Genomic DNA, 9,838 nt, shown 5'->3' on the forward strand with positions numbered 1-9,838 from the left:
TTTCACAGAACACAAAGAAGTTTCTCAGAAAGCTTCTTTCTCTTTGTTATCGGAGGATGTTTCCTTTGGCCCTATAGTCTTCAAAGGGATACGAAATATCTGTTCTCAGATTCCACAGAAATAAGGCTAGCAAAGATATCCACGAAATACACGTGTAACTCTGTGAGATGAATTAACAGAACACTAAGCAGTTTCTCAGAGTGCTTCTTTACAGATTTCATCTGAGGATATTTCCTTTTTCACCATAGACCTTTACTGACTTCCAAATATCACTTTGCCAATTCCACAGGAACTGTCCTAGTGAAAGGCTTCTTGAGGGGAAAGCTGTAACTCTGTGAGATGATTGCACAGAACACAAAGAAGTTTCTCAGAAAGCTTCCTTCTCTTTGTTATCGGAGGATATTTCCTTTGGCCCTATAGTCTTCAAAGGGATCCGAAATATCTGTTCTCAGATTCCTCAGAAATAATGGTAGAAAAGAGGTCCACGAAATACACATGTAACTCTGTGAGATGAATTAACAGAACTCTAAGCAGTTTCTCAGAAAGCTTCTTTCCAGATTTCATCTGAGGATATTTCCTTTTTCACCATAGCCCTTTATGGGCTTCCAAATATCACTTTGCCAATTCCACTGGAACTGTCTTAGCGAAAGGCATCTTGAGGGGAAAGCTGTAACTCTGTGAGATGATTTCACAGAACACAAAGAAGTTTCTCAGAAAGCTTCTTTCTCTTTGTTATCGGAGGATATTTCCTTTGGCCCTATAGTCTTCAAAGGGATCCGAAATATCTGTTCTCAGATTCCAAAGAAATAGGCTACCAAAGACATCCACGAAATACACATGTAACTCTGTGAGATGAATTAACAGAACACTAAGCAGTTTCCCAGAAAGCTTCTTTCCAGATTTCATCTGAGGAGATTGCCTTTTTCACCATAGCCCACTATGGGATTCAAATATCATTTTGCCAATTCCACAAGAACTGTCTTAGCGAAAGGCTTCTTGAGGGGAAAGCTGTAACTCTGTGAGATGATTTCACAAAACTTAAAGAAGTTTCTCAGAAAGCTTCTTTCACTTTGTTATCAGAGGATATTTCCTTTGGCCCCATAGTCTTCAAAGGGATCCGAAATATCGGTACTCAGATTCCACAGAAATAAGGCTAGCAAAGAGATCCACGAAATACACATGTAACTCTGTGAGATGAATTAACAGAACACTAAGCAGTTTCCCAGAAAGCTTCTTTCCAGATTTCATCTGAGGAGATTGCCTTTTTCACCATAGCCCTCTATGGGCTTCCAAATATCACTTTGCCAATTCCACAAGAACTGTCTTAGCGAAAGTCTTCTTGAGGGGAAAGCTGTAACTCTGTGAGATGATTTCACAGAACACAAAGAAGTTTCTCCGAAAGGTTCATTCTCTTTGTTATCGGAGGATATTTCCTTTGGCCCTAGAGTCTTCAAAGGGATCCGAAATATCTGTTCTCAGATTCCTCAGAAATAAGGCTAGAAAAGACATATACGAAATACACATGTAACTCTATGAGACGAATTAACAGAACACTAAGCAGTTTCTCAGAAAGCTTCTTTCCAGATTTCATCTGAGGATATTTCCTTTTTCACCATAGCCCTCTATTGGCTTCCAAATATCACTTTGCCAATTCCACAGAACTGTCTTAGCGAAAGGCATCTTGAGGGGAAAGCTGTAACTCTGTGAGATGATTTCACAGAACACAAGGAATTTTCTCAGAAAGCTTCTTTCTCTTTGTTATCGGAGGATATTTCCTTTGGCCCTATAGTCTTCAAAGGGATCCGAAATATCTGTTCTCAGATTCCACAGAAATAAGGCTAGCAAAGAGATTCATGAAATACACATGTAACTCTGTGAGATGAATTAACAGAACACTAAGCAGTTTCTCAGAAAGCTTCTTTCCAGATTTCATCAGAGGAGATTGCCTTTTTCACCATAGCCCTCTATGGGCTTCAAATATCACTTTGCCAATTCCACAAGAACTGTCTTAGCGAAAGGCTTCTTGAGGGGAAAGCTGTAACTCTGTGAGATGATTTCACAGAACACAAAGAAGTTTCTCAGAAAGCTTCTTTCTCTTTGTTATCGGAGGATATTTCCTTTTGCCCTATGGTCTTCAAATGGATTCGAAATATCTGTTCTCAGATTTCACAGAAATAAGGCTAGCAAAGAGATCCACGAAATACACATGTAACTCTGTGAGATGAATTAAGAGAACACTAAGCAGTTTCTCAGAAAGCTTCTTTCCAGATTTCATTTGAGGATATTACCTTTTTCACCGTAGCCCTCTATGGGCTTCCAAATATCACTTTGCCAATTCCACAAGAACTGTCTTAGCGAAAGGCTTCTAGAGGGGAAAGCTGTAACTCTCTGAGATGATTTCACAGAACACAAAAAGTTTCTCAGAAAGCTTCTTTCTATTTGTTATCGGACGATATTTCCTTTTGCCTTATAGTCTTCAAAGAGATCCCAAATATCTGTTCTCAGATTCCAAAGAAATAAGGCTAACAAGGAGATCCACGAAATACACATGTAACTCTGTGAGATGAATGAACAGAACACTAAGCAGTTTCTCAGAAAGCTTCTTTCCAGATTTCATCTGAGGATATTTCCTTTTTCACCATAGCCCTCTATGGGCTTCCAAATATCACTTTGCCAATGCCACAAGAACTGTCTTAGCGATAGGCTTCTTGAGGGGAAAGCTGTAACTCTGTGAGACGGTTTCAAAGAACACAAAGAAGTTTCTCAGATAGCTTCTTTCTCTTTGTTTTCGGAGGATATTTCCTTTGGCCCTATAGTCTTCAAAGCGATCCGAAATATCTGTTCTCAGATTCCAAAGAAATAAGGCTAGCAAAGAGATCCACGAAATACAGATGTAACTCTGTGAGATGAATTAACAGAACACTAAGCAGATTCTCAGAAAGCTTCCTTCCAGATTTCATCTGAGGATATTTCCTTTTTCACCAAAGCCCTCTAAGGGCTTCCAAATATCACTTTGCCAATTCCACAGGAACTGTCTTAGCGAAAGGCTTCTTGAGGAGAAAGCTGTAACTCTGTGAGATGATTTCACAGAACACAAAGAAGTTTATCAGAAAGCGTCTTTCTCTTTGTTATCGGAGGATATTTCCTTTGGCCCTATAGTCTTCAAAGGGATCCGAAATATCTGTTCTCAGATTCCACAGAAATGAGGCTAGCAAAGAGATGCACGAAATACACATGTAACTCTGTGAGATGAATTAACAGAACACTATGCAGTTTCTCAGAGAGCTTCTTTGCAGATTTCATCTGAGGATATTTCCTTTTTCACCATAACCCTCTATGGGCTTTCAAATATCACTTTGCCAATTCCACAAGAACTGTCTTAGCGAAAGTCTTCTTGAGGGGAAAGCTGTAACTCTGTGAGATGATTTCACAGAACACAAAGAAGTTTCTCCGAAAGCTTCATTCTCTTTGTTATCGGAGGATATTTCCTTTGGCCCTAGAGTCTTCAAAGGGATCCGAAATATCTGTTCTCAGATTCCTCAGAAATAAGGCTAGAAAAGAGATATACGAAATACACATGTAACTCTGTGAGATGAATTAACAGAACACTAAGCAGTTTCTCAGAAAGCTTCTTTCCAGATTTCATCTGAGGATATTTCCTTTTTCACCATAGCCCTCTATGGGTTTCCAAATATCACTTTGCCGTTCCACAAGTACTGTCTTAGCGAAAGGGTTCCTGAGGGGAAAGTTGTAACTCTGTGAGATGATTTCACAGAACACAAAGAAGTTTCTCAGAAAGCTTCTTTCTCTTTGTTATCGGAGGATATTTCCTTTGGCCCTATAGTCTTCAAAGGGATCCGAAATATCTGTTCTCAGATTCCACAGAAATAAGTCTAGCAAAGAGATCCACGATATACACATGTAACTCTGTGAGATGAATTAACAGAACACTAAGCAGTTTCTCAGAAAGCTTCTTTCCAGGTTTCATCTGAGGATATTTCCTTTTTCACCATAGCCCTCTACTGGCTTCCAAATATCACTTTACCAATTCCACAGGAACAGTCTTAGCGAAAGGCTTCTTGAGGGGAAAGCTGTAACTCTGTGAGGTGATTTCACAGAACACAAAGAAGTTTCTCAGAAAGCTACTTTCTCTTTGTTATCGGAGGATATTTCCTTTGGCCATGTAGTCTTCAAAGGGATCCGATATATCTCTTCTCAGATTCCACAGAAATGAGATAGAAAGAGATCCACGAAATACACATGTAACTCTGTGAGATGAATTAACAGAACACTAAGCAGTTTCTCAGAAAGCTTCTTTCCAGATTTCATCTGAGGATATTTCGTTTTTCACCGTAGCCCTCTATGGGCTTCCAAATATCACTTTGCCAATTCCACAAGATCTGTCTTAGTGAAAGGCTTCTTGAGGGGAAAGTTGTAACTCTGTGAGATGATTTCACAGAACACAAAGAAGTTTCTCAGAAAGCTACTTTCTCTTTGTTATCGGAGGATATTTCCTTTGGCCCAATAGTCTTCAAAGGGATCTGAAATATTTGTTCTCAGATTCCACAGAAATGAGGCTAGCAAAGAGATCCACGAAATACACATGTACCTCTGTGAGATGAGTTAACAGAACACTAAGCAGTTTCTCAGAAAGCTTCTTTCCAGATTTCATTTGAGGATATTTCCTTTTTCACCATAGCCCTCTATGGGCTTCCAAATATCACTTTGCCAATTCCACAAGAACTGTCTTAGCGAAAGGCTTTTTGAGGGGAAAGCTGTAACTCTGTGAGATGATTTCACAGAACACAAAGAAGTTTCTCAGAAAGCTTCTTTCTCTTTGTTATCGGAGGATATTTCCTTTTGCCCTATGGTCTTCAAATGGATTCGAAATATCTGTTCTCAGATTTCACAGAAATAAGGCTAGCAAAGAGATCCACGAAATACACATGTAACTCTGTGAGATGAATTAAGAGAACACTAAGCAGTTTCTCAGAAAGCTTCTTTCCAGATTTCATTTGAGGATATTTCCTTTTTCACCGTAGCCCTCTATGGGCTTCCAAATATCACTTTGCCAATTCCACAAGAACTGTCTTAGCGAAAGGCTTCTAGAGGGGAAAGCTGTAACTCTCTGAGATGATTTCACAGAACACAAAAAGTTTCTCAGAAAGCTTCTTTCTATTTGTTATCGGACGATATTTCCTTTTGCCTTATAGTCTTCAAAGAGATCCCAAATATCTGTTCTCAGATTCCAAAGAAATAAGGCTAACAAGGAGATCCACGAAATACACATGTAACTCTGTGAGATGAATGAACAGAACACTAAGCAATTTCTCAGAAAGCTTCTTTCCAGATTTCATCTGAGGATATTTCCTTTTTCACCATAGCCCTCTATGGGCTTCCAAATATCACTTTGCCAATGCCACAAGAACTGTCTTAGCGATAGGCTTCTTGAGGGGAAAGCTGTAACTCTGTGAGACGGTTTCAAAGAACACAAAGAAGTTTCTCAGATAGCTTCTTTCTCTTTGTTTTCGGAGGATATTTCCTTTGGCCCTATAGTCTTCAAAGCGATCCGAAATATCTGTTCTCAGATTCCAAAGAAATAAGGCTAGCAAAGAGATCCACGAAATACAGATGTAACTCTGTGAGATGAATTAACAGAACACTAAGCAGATTCTCAGAAAGCTTCCTTCCAGATTTCATCTGAGGATATTTCCTTTTTCACCAAAGCCCTCTAAGGGCTTCCAAATATCACTTTGCCAATTCCACAGGAACTGTCTTAGCGAAAGGCTTCTTGAGGAGAAAGCTGTAACTCTGTGAGATGATTTCACAGAACACAAAGAAGTTTATCAGAAAGCGTCTTTCTCTTTGTTATCGGAGGATATTTCCTTTGGCCCTATAGTCTTCAAAGGGATCCGAAATATCTGTTCTCAGATTCCACAGAAATGAGGCTAGCAAAGAGATGCACGAAATACACATGTAACTCTGTGAGATGAATTAACAGAACACTATGCAGTTTCTCAGAGAGCTTCTTTGCAGATTTCATCTGAGGATATTTCCTTTTTCACCATAACCCTCTATGGGCTTTCAAATATCACTTTGCCAATTCCACAAGAACTGTCTTAGCGAAAGTCTTCTTGAGGGGAAAGCTGTAACTCTGTGAGATGATTTCACAGAACACAAAGAAGTTTCTCCGAAAGCTTCATTCTCTTTGTTATCGGAGGATATTTCCTTTGGCCCTAGAGTCTTCAAAGGGATCCGAAATATCTGTTCTCAGATTCCTCAGAAATAAGGCTAGAAAAGAGATATACGAAATACACATGTAACTCTGTGAGATGAATTAACAGAACACTAAGCAGTTTCTCAGAAAGCTTCTTTCCAGATTTCATCTGAGGATATTTCCTTTTTCACCATAGCCCTCTATGGGTTTCCAAATATCACTTTGCCGTTCCACAAGTACTGTCTTAGCGAAAGGGTTCCTGAGGGGAAAGTTGTAACTCTGTGAGATGATTTCACAGAACACAAAGAAGTTTCTCAGAAAGCTTCTTTCTCTTTGTTATCGGAGGATATTTCCTTTGGCCCTATAGTCTTCAAAGGGATCCGAAATATCTGTTCTCAGATTCCACAGAAATAAGTCTAGCAAAGAGATCCACGATATACACATGTAACTCTGTGAGATGAATTAACAGAACACTAAGCAGTTTCTCAGAAAGCTTCTTTCCAGGTTTCATCTGAGGATATTTCCTTTTTCACCATAGCCCTCTACTGGCTTCCAAATATCACTTTACCAATTCCACAGGAACAGTCTTAGCGAAAGGCTTCTTGAGGGGAAAGCTGTAACTCTGTGAGGTGATTTCACAGAACACAAAGAAGTTTCTCAGAAAGCTACTTTCTCTTTGTTATCGGAGGATATTTCCTTTGGCCATGTAGTCTTCAAAGGGATCCGATATATCTGTTCTCAGATTCCACAGAAATGAGATAGAAAGAGATCCACGAAATACACATGTAACTCTGTGAGATGAATTAACAGAACACTAAGCAGTTTCTCAGAAAGCTTCTTTCCAGATTTCATCTGAGGATATTTCGTTTTTCACCGTAGCCCTCTATGGGCTTCCAAATATCACTTTGCCAATTCCACAAGATCTGTCTTAGTGAAAGGCTTCTTGAGGGGAAAGTTGTAACTCTGTGAGATGATTTCACAGAACACAAAGAAGTTTCTCAGAAAGCTACTTTCTCTTTGTTATCGGAGGATATTTCCTTTGGCCCAATAGTCTTCAAAGGGATCTGAAATATTTGTTCTCAGATTCCACAGAAATGAGGCTAGCAAAGAGATCCACGAAATACACATGTACCTCTGTGAGATGAGTTAACAGAACACTAAGCAGTTTCTCAGAAAGCTTCTTTCCAGATTTCATTTGAGGATATTTCCTTTTTCACCATAGCCCTCTATGGGCTTCCAAATATCACTTTGCCAATTCCACAAGAACTGTCTTAGCGAAAGGCTTCTTGAAGGGAAAGCTGTAACTCTGTGAGATGATTTCACAGAACACAGAGAAGTTTCCGAGAAAGCTTCTCTCTCCTGGTTATCGGAGGATATTTCCTTTGGCCCTATGGTTTTCAAAGGGTCCGAAATACCTGTTCTCAGATTCCACAGAAATAAGGCTAGCAAAGAGATCCACGGAACACACATGTAACTCTGTGAGATGAATTAACGGAACACTAAGCAGTTTCTCAGAAAACTTCTTTCTCTTTGTTATCGGAGGATATTTCCTTTGGCCCTAAGTCTTCAATGCGATCCAAAATATCTGTTCTCAGATTCCACAGAAATAAGGCTAGCAAAAGATCCACGAAATAGAGATGTAACTCTGTGAGACGAATTCACAGAACACTAAGCAGTTTCTCAGAAAGCTTCTTTCCAGATTTCATCTGAGGATATTTCCTTTTTCACCATAGCCCTCTATGGGCTTCCAAATATCACTTTGCCAATTCCACAAGAACTCTCTGAGCGAAAGGCTTCTTGAAGGGAAAGCTGTAACTCTGTGAGATGATTTCACAGAACACAAAGAAGTTTCTCAGAAAGCTTCTTTCTCTTTGTTATCGGAGGATATTTCCTTTGGCCCAATAGTCTTCAAAGGGATCCGAAATATCTGTTCTCAGATTCCACAGAAATAAGGTTGGCAAAGAGATCCACGAAATACACATGTAACTCTGTGAGATGAATTAACAGAACACTAAGCAGTTTCTCACAAAGTTTCTTTCCAGATTTCATCTCAGGAGATTTCCTTTTCACCATAGCCCTCTATGGGCTTCCAAATATAACTTTGCCAATTCCACAAGAACTGTCTTAGCGAAAGGCTTCTTGAGGAGAAAGCTGTAACTCTGTGAGATGATTTCACAAAACACAAAGAAGTTTATCAGAAAGCTTCTTTCTCTTTGTTATCGGAGGATATTTCCTCTGGCCCTAGAGTCTTCAAAGGGATCCGAAATATCTGTTCTCAGATTCCTCAGAAATAAGGCTAGTAAATAGATCCACGAAATACAGATGTAACTCTGTGAGATGGATTAACAGAACACTAAGCAGTTTCTCAGAAAGCTTCTTTCCAGATTTCATCTGAGGATATTTCCTTTTTCACTATAGCCCTCTATGGGCTTCCAAATATCACTTTGCCAATTCCACAAGAACTGTGTTAGGGAAAGGTTCCTTGAGGGGAAAGCTGTAACTCTGTGAGATGATTTCACAGAACAGACAGAAGTTTCCCAGAAATCTTCTTTCTCTTTGTTATGGGAGGATATTTCCTTTGGCCCTGGAGTCTTCAAAGGGATCCGAAATATCTGTTCCCAGATTCCTCAGAAATAAGGCTAGAAAAGAGATCCACGAAATACACATGTAACTCTGTGAGATGAATTAACAGAACAGTAAGCAGTTTCTCAGAAAGCTTCTTTCCAGATTTCATCTGAGGATATTTCCTTTTTCACCATATCCTTCTAAGGGCTTCCAAATATCACTTTGCCAATTCCACAGGAACTGTCTTAGCGAAAGGCATCTTGAGGGGAAAGCTGTAACTCTGTGAGATGATTGCACAGAACACAAAGAAATTTCTCAGAAAGCTTCTTTCTCTTTGTTATCGGAGGATATTTCCTTTGGCCCTATAGTCTTCAAAGGGATCCGATATATCTCTTCTCAGATTCCACAGAAATAAGGCTAGCAAAGAGATCCACGAAATACACATGTAACTCTGTGAGATGAATTAACAGAACACTAAGCAGTTTCACAGAAAGCTTCTTTCCAGATTTCATCTGAGGATATTTCCTTTTTCACCGTAACCCTCTACGGGCTTTCAAATATCACTTTGCCAATTCCCCAAGAACTGTCTTAGCGAAAGGCTTCTTGAGGAGAAAGCTGTAACTCTGTGACATGATTTCACAGAACACAAACAGGTTTCTTAGGAAGCTTCTTTCTCATTGTTATCGGAGGATATTTCCTTTGGCCCCAGAGGCTTCAATGGGATCCGAAATATCTGTTCTCAGATTCCTCAGAAATAAGGCTAGAAAAGAGATCCACGAAATACAGATGTAACACTGTGAGATGAATTAACAGAACACTAAGCAGTTTCTCAGAAAGCTTCCTTCCAGATTTCATCTGAGGATATTTTCTTTTTCACCGTAACCCTCTATGGGCTTCCAAATATCACTTTGCCAATTCCACAGGAACTGTCTTAGCGAAAGGCTTCTTGAGGGGAAAGCTGTAACTCTGTGAGATGATTTCACAGAACACAAAGAAGATTATCAGAAAGCTTGTTTCTCTTTGTTATCGGAGGATATTTCCTTTGGCCCTATAGTC

This window comes from Macaca mulatta, chromosome 9, assembly GCF_049350105.2.
Source record: "Macaca mulatta isolate MMU2019108-1 chromosome 9, T2T-MMU8v2.0, whole genome shotgun sequence".
Classification (NCBI taxonomy): Eukaryota; Metazoa; Chordata; class Mammalia; order Primates; family Cercopithecidae; genus Macaca; species Macaca mulatta.